This window comes from Poecilia latipinna, unplaced genomic scaffold, assembly GCF_001443285.1.
Source record: "Poecilia latipinna isolate Pla-1442-1.1 unplaced genomic scaffold, P_latipinna-1.0 Scaffold1517, whole genome shotgun sequence".
NCBI classification, from domain to species: Eukaryota; Metazoa; Chordata; class Actinopteri; order Cyprinodontiformes; family Poeciliidae; genus Poecilia; species Poecilia latipinna.
In genome coordinates, this window is record NW_015114133.1 from 62,438 (window position 1) to 75,422 (window position 12,985).

General features: G+C 35.5%; 1 long non-coding RNA gene across 4 annotated transcripts in view; it reads right to left on the reverse strand.

Moving 5' to 3' along the window:
- Positions 1 to 261: 261 nt before the first annotated feature.
- LOC106963285 (uncharacterized) overlaps positions 262 to 12,985 on the reverse strand; it is a 52,108-nt gene continuing 39,384 nt past the window's right edge. Inside the window, exons 2-5 of one of the 4 annotated variants that reach the window (XR_001428164.1) lie at positions 6,851 to 7,151; positions 6,695 to 6,762; positions 2,848 to 2,956; positions 262 to 650 (exon numbers count right to left, since the gene is read on the reverse strand). This is a non-coding gene — a long non-coding RNA (uncharacterized LOC106963285). Of the gene's footprint in view, positions 651 to 2,649; positions 2,957 to 6,694; positions 6,763 to 6,850; positions 7,152 to 12,985 lie in introns of those variants that run through there. The other 3 variants (XR_001428162.1, XR_001428165.1, XR_001428163.1) reach the window with 3 other exon arrangements.

The window sequence follows — 12,985 nt, forward strand, 5'->3', positions numbered from 1 at the left end:
GCGGATATCAGGTGTATTAATTTAAAAATCAGTAAAATAGTTGATTTTTTTTGTTCTTTAAGTAAAATTAAAATCGCTTTTTAAAACTTTTCCACTTCCTGAAATGGCAATGCACTGTTGGTTCAAATTTGTAAACAAGCTCAAATCAAGCACAAATTAACTGTTTTAAAACCTCTTAAAGTGTAATTTAATGCACGGGATCGTACTTTATGACTTCCACTGGCATATTATGCCAGTCACATAATGTCAACAGTCACATAATGTCAACATTTCATAATAATGAAATGTATTTAATTGAATCCACACTTTAATCCATCATACAAGACTCTAAACTGCATAGTTTAGAAACAGAAAATGAATTATGAGTAATAACGGCAACCAGGAAGATCATGAAATTACAGTAAGGAAAAACATAATCATCAGAGTTTGCAGTGAGTCATCAGGTCAGCCAGCAGGGAGACGATCTGACTCAAACTCCTGGTTTGTGTACATTTTGTGCGAGAGAAGGAAAAACATGTTTATACATCAGCAGCTGCAAAAAGGGCCGATTCTCACAGGAACGTCTGCAGATCCTCCCAGGAAGGCGTCGTATCAGACGATTCAACAGGCGACCTTTTACCGCCGCATCCCGCCTGACAATCAGACAAAAACTGAGAAGATTGGCTTGTTTTATTCATTTGTTTTCTCACTTTCAGCATAAATATTTCACCACTTCTCTGCCTCAATACTGAGTTTAACAGAAGAAGCCATCTAAAAAGTATAAACCCAAAGTATCTCAATACATTAGAGTGGATTATATATCGACAGGATGAAGGATTTTCTTTCCTCCATCCATTCGTTCCTCGTATTGAATCGTATTAATGAAAAGCTGATAAGTCAGGATCTCTTCTCATTTAAGTTTGGAAACTGGATGTAATGTGAAAAAGACCTTGAAGTTTTAAAAGGTCGTTGCCGAGCAGAGCTCATTTAAGAGCAGCAGCCACCACAAACGTGCAGAGCAAAGGATGAATAAAATTTGAATTTAAAACAATTTAAATTATTAAAAGTAGAAATAAAAGTAAAAACACTGAAATATAGCAGATGGGGAAATAAAATAAAATTGACTTTTATACATCAGAAATACATTCAATTCATTTTTTAAATAAAACATTTATACATTACGTAAAATGCAACAATTTGTTTTTTGCATTAAGCAATTAATTAAATAGCAAAAGGTGTTTAATTTGAGTATAAGTGAATCTAAAACTAAACCATTTTAAGAACTTTATCTTAAATGCAGAATGTGTATAAATATTGTACAGTTTTGGCTCTTATTTCGTTTTTCCCTCAGAAAATTTCCCCTTTTTCCCCCCAAGTCTGCACTCAATTAGTCGATTATTAATTTAGTTGATTATTCCAATTGATTAATTGTCTCAGAACAACTTGAAGACAGAAAATATGAACTCGAACATTACATTTATACTGCCATCATGTTTGAAATATTCAAAATTAAAATAGGTAAAAATGAAAGTCAGGATAACTGAATCTGTACCTTAAGGTAGAGTTGGGTTGTAACTAGTTAGTTACTTAAGTAACTTTTGGAAAAATAAAATTACTTTTAGAAGAAATGTTACTATGCTGTGCTCTTACATCTACTTTAGTAATTTTATTATAAAGTATTTCTTCTCTTCTTGAGTAAATTTTCTGGATTTTTTACCCACTGAATGAAAGAACAAACATGTTTTAACCAAAATTCAGACAGACAGACAAACACCCGCAGCTTTTATTAAAGTTCATCAATAAGTTTTTTACAGATAAAAACCGATTTGGAAACATTTTATTTTGCTTGATTGTTATTTTTTTGCAACTTATACAAATTATTTTCATTTTCATCCTTAAAATAACAAAATTTCCACGTAACTTTATATTTTAGTCCATCCGATTATGTAGTTTTTAAATATTAAATGATTGATAATTTGATTAGTTACTCAGTACTTGAGTACATTTTTTACCAAATACTATTTTATTCTTAAGTAATTTCTTGGATGGCTACTTTTTACTTGAGTGTAAAAGTATGTTGAAGTAGTCCTACTCTTACTTGAATACAATTTTTGCTCACAAGTACCTTTTGAATAAGATATATTATCTTGTTCTAAGTGAATAATTATTAAATATAGGCAAGTTTTTAATTGAAAAAACCGATTTGGAGAAAAATAATTTTGCCTGATTGTTGTTTTTTTTACTTATGTGAAGATTTTGGTATTTTAAGGACCAAACTGACATTATTTATATAACTTTATAATTGGTCTGTCTTATTTTGTAGTTTTAAATATCAAATGATTGATAATTTGATCAGTTACTTGAGTCGACTTTTTTTAATTCTAAAGTAATTTCTTGGACGGCTACTTTTTATTCTTACTCGAGTAAAGTTTCTGGATTTAAAGTTTCACAAGTTTTTATTGAAAGAAACTCATTTGGAAACATTTTCTTTTGACAGATTTAGTCATTTTCATTACTTATACATGAATTACTCTCATTTTCATCCTTAAAATACCAAAACTTTATATTTTATAAATTTTAAATGGAACTGTGATCAGTTACTCAGCACTTGAGTCGACTTTTTGCAAAATATTTTTACTCTTGATAACTACTTGAATAAAAATATGTTGCTACTCTTGCTCTGGTTTATTGTCTGGTTGGTCCCAGTGCGCTCTCCGTTACAAATATCCAACAGCAGCAACAACGCTGCTTCCAAAAGCTTCACCTAAGTCTTATTTCTCCGCGCTGTCAAATAGATTTCTCAAGTATCCGAAAATAATCTAGAGAAGCAGCCCAGTTGCTCTCTTTTCCTCTCAGGTGTTTATGAACCTGTCAGGCTGCCGTCTGGAGCGGACAGCCGTGACCGTCGGAGGCTCATCCGGTCCAACACACAGACCCGAGCCGAGCCAATAATTCACAACGCAGCGTCTCAACACGACTGCAAACCCAAAGACAAAAACAAATGCTCATCAAAAGAGAGATGTTCTCATTCTCCAAAGCTTTAAAAATGGGCACAATTACAAAAAAAAAAAAAGGAGAAACAATAAAAGAGTTTGATGCTGCGGATTATTGTGGCTGGAACAGAAACTGCTGTCTGGAGAGCCGCTTTGTCTATTTTTCCTCACACGTCGTCGGTGGGAAAGATGAGATGAAACGAACCGGAATTAGAAACAAGCTGGGAGAGAAAGGACACCATAAATATTACATGGATAATAAAGTCAACCTGCTGGGAATAAAAACAAAAGCAGAGGAAAAACACCAGCAGCAACAAAACGAGCTAAATGTTCAGAAACATGTCCCAAAACTCTAAATGTAAGGAAATATACCTAAAACACATTAATTCATTATTAGAATATAGCTTAAGATGTTAATATTTAATTTTACTGAAGCTGAAACACCAGAGTTTTACTTATAAGTGTGCATATATCCAATTAATCCCAAAGGAAATTTAATTTAAATCATGTTTTAACCCTCAGCCCCCAAAAAATGTCCATATTTTTGGGGTAAAAACAGTAAAAATTGTTAGTTTTACTATTTTCTCCAATATGTGCAGCTTAGTGATAGAAATACAACTTTTCTATGTGATTGGTGTCCTAAAAAGGAAAGAATTCAGCAGATGGCATCACATTGCTTTAAGTTTTACAATAAAATCAATTTAAAAGCACTAAGATAATAAACTGAACCACTTTTGGTCAATAAAGCTTATGGTATTTATGAGGATTAGGGTCCAAAACAAACAAAAAGAAAATACATGAGATCCTCTTTAAAATCATTTAAAAGTTTTAGTATTATGCAAAATTCACTTTTTTGAGCTTTACATCGTGTTTTAATGTTATTCCCTCACCTGGGGAGTTGCTGTGGTTCTGCATTTCATGTTTGGGAAATCAGGGGTTTCCACAGTGCCTTATAAGCCTGGCGGGCCACCAGGCTTTACTTGTGCCCCCACCAGGCTTAGCATTGTTTATTTATTTTTAATTATTGCCTTTTTTTTTAAGACTTTGTAGTTGGTGTTTGGGTTTTAATCTTCCAGCCTTCCAATTAGGAATAACTACTAAGTGATTTTTTTTTTTTTTTTCCTGTCAACTTTAAACATTTCTTAACTCAAAAACATGGCTGCCGGCTGGATGACTGCCCCTTAGCACTGGGCTTAGCACCTGCTAATGGTTGCCCCATGGCAACCATTCAGCTGAGCAAAATGCCTGGGTGGACGTAGCCCCGCCTTCTAGACACAGCTCCTCCTCTGAGCTGCAGTTTCTGAGCTTCAGCCTCACAGATTAACCCTCATTCAGCTCCTTCAGACTAGCCAGCAGCAATTAGCAAACACCTGGTGGAACTGCACATCTGCTGAGCTCATTATAGGAGCTACTTCTTAGTAAAAACTTTGTTAAAGGGTTAACAGAGGAGCCATGTTGTGATGACTTCCTGAAGGCGGAGCTTCAGAAAGATTTTTAAAGAGACAGAGGGCCAATTTCAAGGCATGAAATTAAAGTCAAATTTCTTTTAAGTCATATATATATATATATATATATATATATATATATATATTAACAAACTAAGTTAACCTAGTTACTCTATTGTGCTATAAATTAACATAATATTGCCCCTTTACTAGTTCAAACATCAAATATATCTCAACCCTCATTGGCCGAGGGCGTCACTGATGACAGTTTTACAAGCCAACTTTGCAGTACCATAACTCTGCGATACTTTGTGTTATGTGAAACATTCTAACAGTTTTTGAAAGGGGAGACGTTGTGCTTTCCAGCCAGTATCAGGTTATTACAGTAATTTCACTCCCGCCGCTGCAGGGAGCATGTTTTTCTTTAGTTTAATCTGATGAAACACTGTTTATAGACAGTAAATGTCTAAATAACTGCCAGATATTGAATGTTAAAGTTATGGAGAATTTGTCAAAAATATTTACTCACGGGACATTTAAAGAACTTTATACAATTAAAATAAGCAACAATATCCAGGAGGAGATTTGAAACTTAAAAGGTTAATATGCATAAATACGAACAGAAACCGTCTCCTACATAAATCATCCAGTCTGCTCCCAGGAAGTGAAACAAATGAATGTCGCTCCTTGATTGGCTGCATCAAGTGGCATTGCATCCATATTTCAGCTTCCTGAGCTGAACTTTCAAATATTTTAGATTTGCTCAACAGGGAAGAAATGTATGAAAATACTTCAAATAATTTTGAGTTGTGTTAAACAGAAAATCCATCAATACTGAACAACAATGATGCATGTGTCCCAGTGATTCATCTCTGAGAAGCCTGCGTTTTAAAGTCATTTCTTTTCTGCTTTCATTTTGAACAATTAAAATTTTCAACAAAACATAAACGGAGTCCACTGCACTGAGCCCCATTGAAAATCTCCTGGTTTTTCCACCAAATACTGATTTCTAAAACATTAATATTGTCATTTCTAAATGAACATAAACTTGTTTTCATCGCTTTATTTGAGGTCTGAAAGAAATGCATCTTTTTTCTCATTTCCTGCTAATACAAAATTTTTGCTTGAAATGTCAGAAACATGTCAGTAGTAGAATAAAACAATGTTCATAGATATATGTTTGAGTCGAGAGTCAAATCAGAGAAACTGATCAGATTAATGGTCTCAATTTTTTCCAGAGCTGTAAATGTAAAAATAAGACAAAACTTTAAAAAAAAAGAAAAAAAAAGCTTATCCAATCAGGTATAAATGCCTGCAGTGGGCTGAGCCCCCAATGTCAGGAATATAGGAGCACTCCTGGAGAAAATGGGAAGAAATCCTGGGAATATTTAACTGCCTATAAAAACAACCAACATAAGAATATCCCAATAAAAAAGCAGAAATTATAGAAAACATTAAACAAAAGTCCCTATAAATCTGTTGATAAGACAAACAAGTCTGAGTCTTCATTAAAGCGAACACTAAACACCTCAACAGCATCACTTCAATCCAAACCAGTCATTTAGCAGAGTTTCTAAACAGAACCTCTTCCATCATCTCTAGATGCTTGCAGCAGCACAAATCGATATTTCAACCAGCCAGGGATCTGCAGTAGAGGCTCCCTGCAGGTGTCATGTATTCTCATGATAAGCATTCATTCGTCATCTGCGCCGATGCTGACAGAAGCACATCTGTAGAGGAAGAGCCTGGTTCTGTTCCTCTTTGAGGAAAAGACTGTCATGCTGTCCCCTCTGTGTCCTCCCACATCCTCCATCTCTCCCCTCAGCAGCAGAAGTAATGTAGGTCACAAAACCGGAAAAAGACACGAGTTTGGACGAGAGACAGTAAATAAAAAGATAAAAATAACCAGGACTAGATCATTTCACGTTCCTGTTAAAAATGGCCCAAACTAACCAGATGAGTCACATTTACAAAATGATATAAAAAGAATTGAGAAACCCGGTGGCAGACATCGCATTTTGTCAAACCCCATCGCTAAAAATCAACAAAATTTCAAGAAAAGTTTTATATAAAAGTTCAGTTTTCATCAGTAAAAAGTTTCCAAATTCAGTTTTTCGTGCCTGCATTAATTATAGATGTCAAACCGAGCCGAAAGCTGCGTGAAGCCCCAACTCTGAGCTTCCGCCATTTTTCCCCCCCACACGCTGCGGCGGCGTGGGCGTTAATTAGCGCCGCGTTCAGACCAGATCCAAACTTGTCACAGAAAGTTCCGCTCACCTTCCCTCCTTTGGAGCATCTGCGGTACGCATTGGTGGCTCCCGCGGTTTGATTCATGCTGGGAAGTTCTGCAAAAAAACAAAACAGCAAAGAGCGAAGAGCTGGAGAAAGATGAAGTTGGAGCAGAGAGCGGTGCGGAGTTTGAGTGATAATTACCAGGTGAGCAGCGCTGATTGATCGCTGATTGATCCTCCTGTGCGCTAAGATGAAGTCCAGCTTTGAGATCTGGTTAAACAGGAGTAAAATCCGTGGATATGTTCACTTCTCCGGGTTAGAAATTCCGCTCCGTGCGCGCAGTTTGGAGAAGCTTTGGAGCTCCAAGCCGCTCCGGCTGGTGTAGAGACGCGTTTGGAATTGCGCAGAAATGCGCAAGCGCATCTCCGCCGTGACGGCTCCGCCTGTCAACATCACCTCCCACTCCACAGCAGCGAGTGTGCACCACTGTGATGCCACACAGCTTGAAAATGCAAATAATCAAAAACATTTACAGGTTGGAGTTTCAGAAAAGTAAAACTCAAAATGACACATTTCCACTGTTTTTAACTTCATGCTGGAATATTTTTGCAAAAATTCCTTAGGAAAAGTTGGAAAGCTTATCAAAAATTTCTTAGCTTAGCCTTTTCTTCAGATTAAACATAAAAATCTAATTATAATCCCAGCAAAATTGAATGTGTAATTAAAAAAAAAATCTGTAACTTAAATTAAAATATTAGGCTACTAGTTTAGCTTAACCGCCCGACTTAAACAAAAAATCTAAAGTTGACAGTCAAGAAGACAGGAATAATGAGGCTCTGTGCTAAATAAGCTGAATGCATTCAAGTAAATGAAAGAAAGTTGAGTGGAAGGAAAAAATGGGTTAAAGATTTTTGATCGTTTCTCATTTCTGTGTTTTACTTACTTGTTTTCAACTAGAACGTTTTCTGATTGTTGGTTTGTTTAAACAGTTTAAGAATCAATCAGAATTGATTTAATTCATATTCCTGCGTAAAATAAATTAATTTTAAGTATTTTTCACAGCAACTTTGTTTTTGCACTGAAAGAAAGAAGGCTTATTAATAAACCAAAGTACTCCAGATTCCTTAAAAATAAAATAAATCTTTTTTTTCTGTTTTTTTTTTTTTTTTTGTAGAAAAAGCTGAACGTTTGCTTCAGCTTGTTGCCCAGACGACTGACACAAACAGCTAAAGGAGACAAACTAGCAGAGACAAAGGAAGTGGATCGGTTTGGCCTCGATTAGAACCTAATAATCAGGCGTTCGGAGGACAGGCGTTCGCTGAAGTGAGCCAATTAGCTGGACAGGTTGGCGCCGAGCTGCAGCTCGTTTTCACCGCCAGGCTCTGAAGTGTGCAGAGAAATAAACATGTTGCTTACAGACCAGCTGCATGAGAAGCTCTGGATCATCAGTGGAAATGTCCTAATTAAAGCACTGCAGAAAAATCACCCATAGTTTGATGAATATTTAAATATGAAGAAAAACATTTCTGATATTAATATCTGCATCGTTCCGGTATCGACCAGGACGGACGAGAGGGATGGGAGTGTTGAACAGAGTGACTGAAAATGTTTTCCAAAGTTGTTTTTGCCAGTTTATTCATGGCTTCTACTTGTGATTCTGGTTCTGGATGCAGAGCAGAACCAGAATAAGAAGACCTGAGAGGTGTGGAGGGTCGATACGACACCAGCAGCTTCACCGATTTGTAAACTACCAGCAATATTTTAAACTCTGGGTGATATGCTCCATCTTCCAGGGTTTAGTCAGAACCCAGCAGCAGCGTTCTGGATCAGCTGCAGCGGGAGGTTTGAGGGGTTTTTAGGACAAAACTGTCGCAGCAATCAATGCAACTAAAGATAAAAGGATGAGTTTCTCTAGTCCTTTAAGACTACATGATATTCTATATTAAAGATTTCATCATCTTGGTGTAGAGCTGTCCTCAGTGAGGTGTAACGCTCATCCTCTCCAGCTCTCTGCTGCAGCCCGTCTCCCCAGCTCCTTTAAATCAGTCTGTTGACAGAAGCCATCAGCTGCCGGTCAGTCTGGAAGTCCGGCTGTCAGCCGCCCGACGTTGCTGAAGCAACCTGACAGGTGAGGACATCAGAGAGCAACTTCACCTCTCTGCTGTCAGAGTCCCTCTGACCTTCAGATCATCTCAAAATGAGGACTGGACTCTGGACAACACAGAGCCGAGGAGGAAAAACTCCTTCATTTTGATACTCAAACAAAAAAATCTGAATTTTCACTTTTTTCTTTCTTTTAGAAACGCAGAACGTAAACAAATTGGTTTCCTATTTGTTACGGATACAATAAATGAATTTTCCAAACTCCAATAAATCTATCTGGTCATGATTTTCTCATCACCTTCTCAATACTTTAGTGTGAAATATTCCTGACCACACTGACAACTGATCAGTGGCATTTCCTTCATTTCCAACTGAGAAAATCTCTTATTTTGCAGCAGCAGCTGCTTGATGTAGCCGGTCCTATCAGGTCAAACTCCTCTGATTTCTTCCTCCCTCATTTGTTCTTAAAAACAAAACCGCCTGCCAAAGCGTCGTCTGGTGTGTAGCTGCAAATTTATGTGATCTGAGCAAAATAATGTGGTAAAACAGGCATAAAACAGAAGAGAGTAGCAAATGAGTATAAGTAAAATTATCACTACTTTAACATATTTTTACTCAAGTAAAAGTAAAAAGTAGCCGTCCAAGAAATAAGAGGAAAAAGTATTTGGTAAAAAGTCTCAAGTGCTGAGTAATTAATCAAATTAACATCTAATATTTAAAAATAACATAATCAGATGGACCAAAATATAAATTTAAGTGGAAATTTTGGTATTTTAAGAAGCAAAATGACAATAATTCAAACAAAAAGGAACAAAATGAGGCTAAAGAAAAAGTTTCCAAATCAGTTTCTTTCAATTTAAAACTTTAAACTTATTAAAAATAATAATAAAAAAAATTACTCAAGTAAATGTAGAAAGTATCTGTCCAAGAAATTACTCGAATAAAATGTATTTAGTAAAAACAAAAAAGTACTGAGTAACTGATAAAATTACACAATCTGACAGATCAAAATATTATCAACATTCATTTGAAACTAAAATTTCCAAGTTTTTTTTAAACAAAAATTTCTAAAAGTAATCCATCATTTTTTAGGTTTTCCTAGTAAAGTTACAACTTTTCAGGCTCAGAAACTTCCTTGATTTTCTAGAAAATTTCATAAATTTATTTCAAAGTTTTTTTTGTAGAAATTTTCTGTTTTTTCCATCTACGACCCCAAAACGTCGTCTTGCTTCAGTAAAATCCGAATACCAAACAAAGATGACTGGCAAATACAGTTTGCAAATTATTTTATTCAAGAGGTAAATGGATGTGTGACAACAGTAACTATAATTATACTTTAACTACCATTTAGTCTTTCACATGGAGGAATTTTAGAAATTATTTCAAAACTGCTTTTTGTATTCACTCAAGTTATATTTGTGTTTTAATGAAACTTATTTGATAATCTGAAACATTTAAGAAGAACAAATCTGTTACAGTGGACCAATCCTTGCTTTAAAATCCAGCCTAACTGCCTTGAATATAAAAATGTAGCCAAACGAAATTAATGCAATAAATGACAATGTTGTTGTTTTGTGACCATTTTCAAGCCATAAATTGATAATAATGCAAGTTTGACCTCAAAGACCAGTAAACTGGAATTTATTTTGTCCAAAATAAAACAAAAACAACCAAAAACAATAAATAAAACAGATTATGTCACTGAATAAAGCTTAATCAAAAAGTGCAACAAGTTTGATGCTAAATTAAACTGATTTCTGTCTGTTTGGTGTTTAATGGGATTCAATTTTGCAGTTTGTGCTGACCCACCACCATGTTTTCCTACTGGGGCCCAAGACAAAAAAATAAAAAATACAGAAACCAAAAGATTCACTCAGCGAGCTGTGAATAAAGAAATTAGCCTACATGCAAGGAGCTGAGTTTCTGCTGCGCATCAATGTGTGTTTACACTCCATTTGCCACCAGTGCTGACGTACAACAGTTTGCCTGCTTGGTATTCCCAGTCCCAGCTGGGAACAGGGGCCGCCATGACAACCTTATTGATTGCGAAGCATGATTTCTAGTGTGGAAGTGTTCGTGTGAAATTAGCTGGTGCTGCTTGAGGCCGTTTAATTAAGGGCCAATCTGTTCCCACTCATTTGTATGCCTTCAGGTTTATTCCGCTATCACACACACTTTCAAAAGAGGCCAACTTTCACAAAGATCCGTAGGGTGGATTAATAAAACTGTTAATGTGATGTACACTAATTAATAAAGGGGCTCGATAATGAAGAATACCAATGGGGAAGTGGCATCGTCTGAATTCTGATGGATCAGACCGATTGGAAAATGAGTTTTTCATACACACCCATTGGATTTAAAGGGGAAGAATTGTGCAAAATTCACATTTTGAACGTTCTTTGTACTTCTACTTGGGTTTCTACTGCTTCTAAAAACAGTACAACTACTTAAAAAATAAACCACATAGTCAGTTTTTGATAATAAGTTAATGTTTTTTTTTATGTCTGGAAAATGATCCATTTCAAAAACCTCCGGAATGCAATATCACAAATCACCAAGTTCCGCCCGTCACCTAGCAACCCCAGCAGAGTTCCACCCATTACCTAGCAACCCCAGCAGAGTTCCGCCCGTTACCAGGCAACACAAGAAGAGCTCCAGCATGTTTGGTTGGCTGGTTTTACTGCTGTGTGCGCTGTACAATGGCTGCTGGAAAAGACAACTATTTTATTGTTGACTTAGCGGCCAGAAACCACCTGCTGCATTCTTGTTCGGTGTGCACGAGGCTCCACTTCTGCTTTCTAAAGATGTACGGTTGTATAATTGCGACTGTTTCAAACCATTTTTACGTGGAAGTGTAAATATCAAGTTGGGGGGCGTGGCCAGCTGCAGTTTATATGGATTTAAAGAGACAAGACGCTCTAAAACAGCTCAAAAGAGGCAAAACAGACCAGACTAAAATCTCATTATTTAAGAATAATTTTGTGCCAAAAGTTTAATAAACATGTTTTGTATTCTACCTCTAGCTGAAGTTCAGTGGCTTATGGGTTGTTTTAATGCTTATTAACCAACTTACTGGCTCCTAGTGAAAGAAAATAAATGTTACATTTAGTTATCTATCTGATCAAAAAGTAAGTCTATTGTGAAGTTTGAGGCAAAGAAGAACTGAAAAAAACAAATTAAACTTTGAAAGCGTTTAGTTTTGTGTCTTGCTGTTTGAAAAGTTTTGGTCAGTTTTTCAATAAAAGCTGCTTCTCTTGTCGTTTTTTTTTTTTTTTTTTTTTTTTCCATCGGCTTCTCATAAATCATATTTATTTCCCATTCCCAACCTATTGGTATGCAGGTCTTGGGAGATTTATGCCTTCTTTCTTCATCCCGACTGTATCTTACATATTTATTGGACGTGCTACTTTCTGCTTTGCTACTGCCAGGCTTATGCATAATGATCTTTGCTTGGAATAATCTGATTCTGAGACTTGCTCTTTCTTTCCAGAAAGTATTGTAATTTTATCAAATATGTTATTTATTTTTTTCTTTTCTGTCCAAAGTTTTTGTAAAGAACAAGAAAAAAACTTTCTTAATGCATCAACAAAGAAAAACAGAAGAAATAAATCAAAGTACTGATACCAGATTGCAGAGCTGCTTTTTTGTTATCGACTTCTGATGGATAAACTAAACCGGTGTAATGGCTGAGGCGTTTCATATTTGGACATGATTTCTCTTTTGGTTTTGGATGCGATGCAGCAGAAAGGATTTTTCTCTTACTATTTTGTTTTCAGACATTTGCTATGATGTGTAACCGTGGCAACAAGGTGTTTTTAGTTAGCGTCTCAAAATCTGAAATAGACTTTACCAGGATTTTCTTGGGTCATTAAAGTCATTAAATGGAAAAAAGAAGACAATAAAAAGCATTGAAAAGTTTTTTTAAGACAAATACTTGCATAACCTGTTTATTTCCATTGTTAAATGTTTTTTTAGGATTTACGTACCTACTTATTCCACTTTTTTATTTTTTGTGTCTGTCTCTGCATATTACAAAGGTATATTAGTGTGTTAGGGTCACTGTAGACAAAAAACTCAGACATTTTCTAGAAAAGAATTCAGAAATTGAAAAATTTTAAACTTTCTAGACAAAAAAGAGAAAATTACTTCAGAAATGGTCTAGAAAAAAAATGAAAATTAGCTGACATTTTGAGATTAATATAAGAAATTTAACACAAAAATAAAAATTAGTTT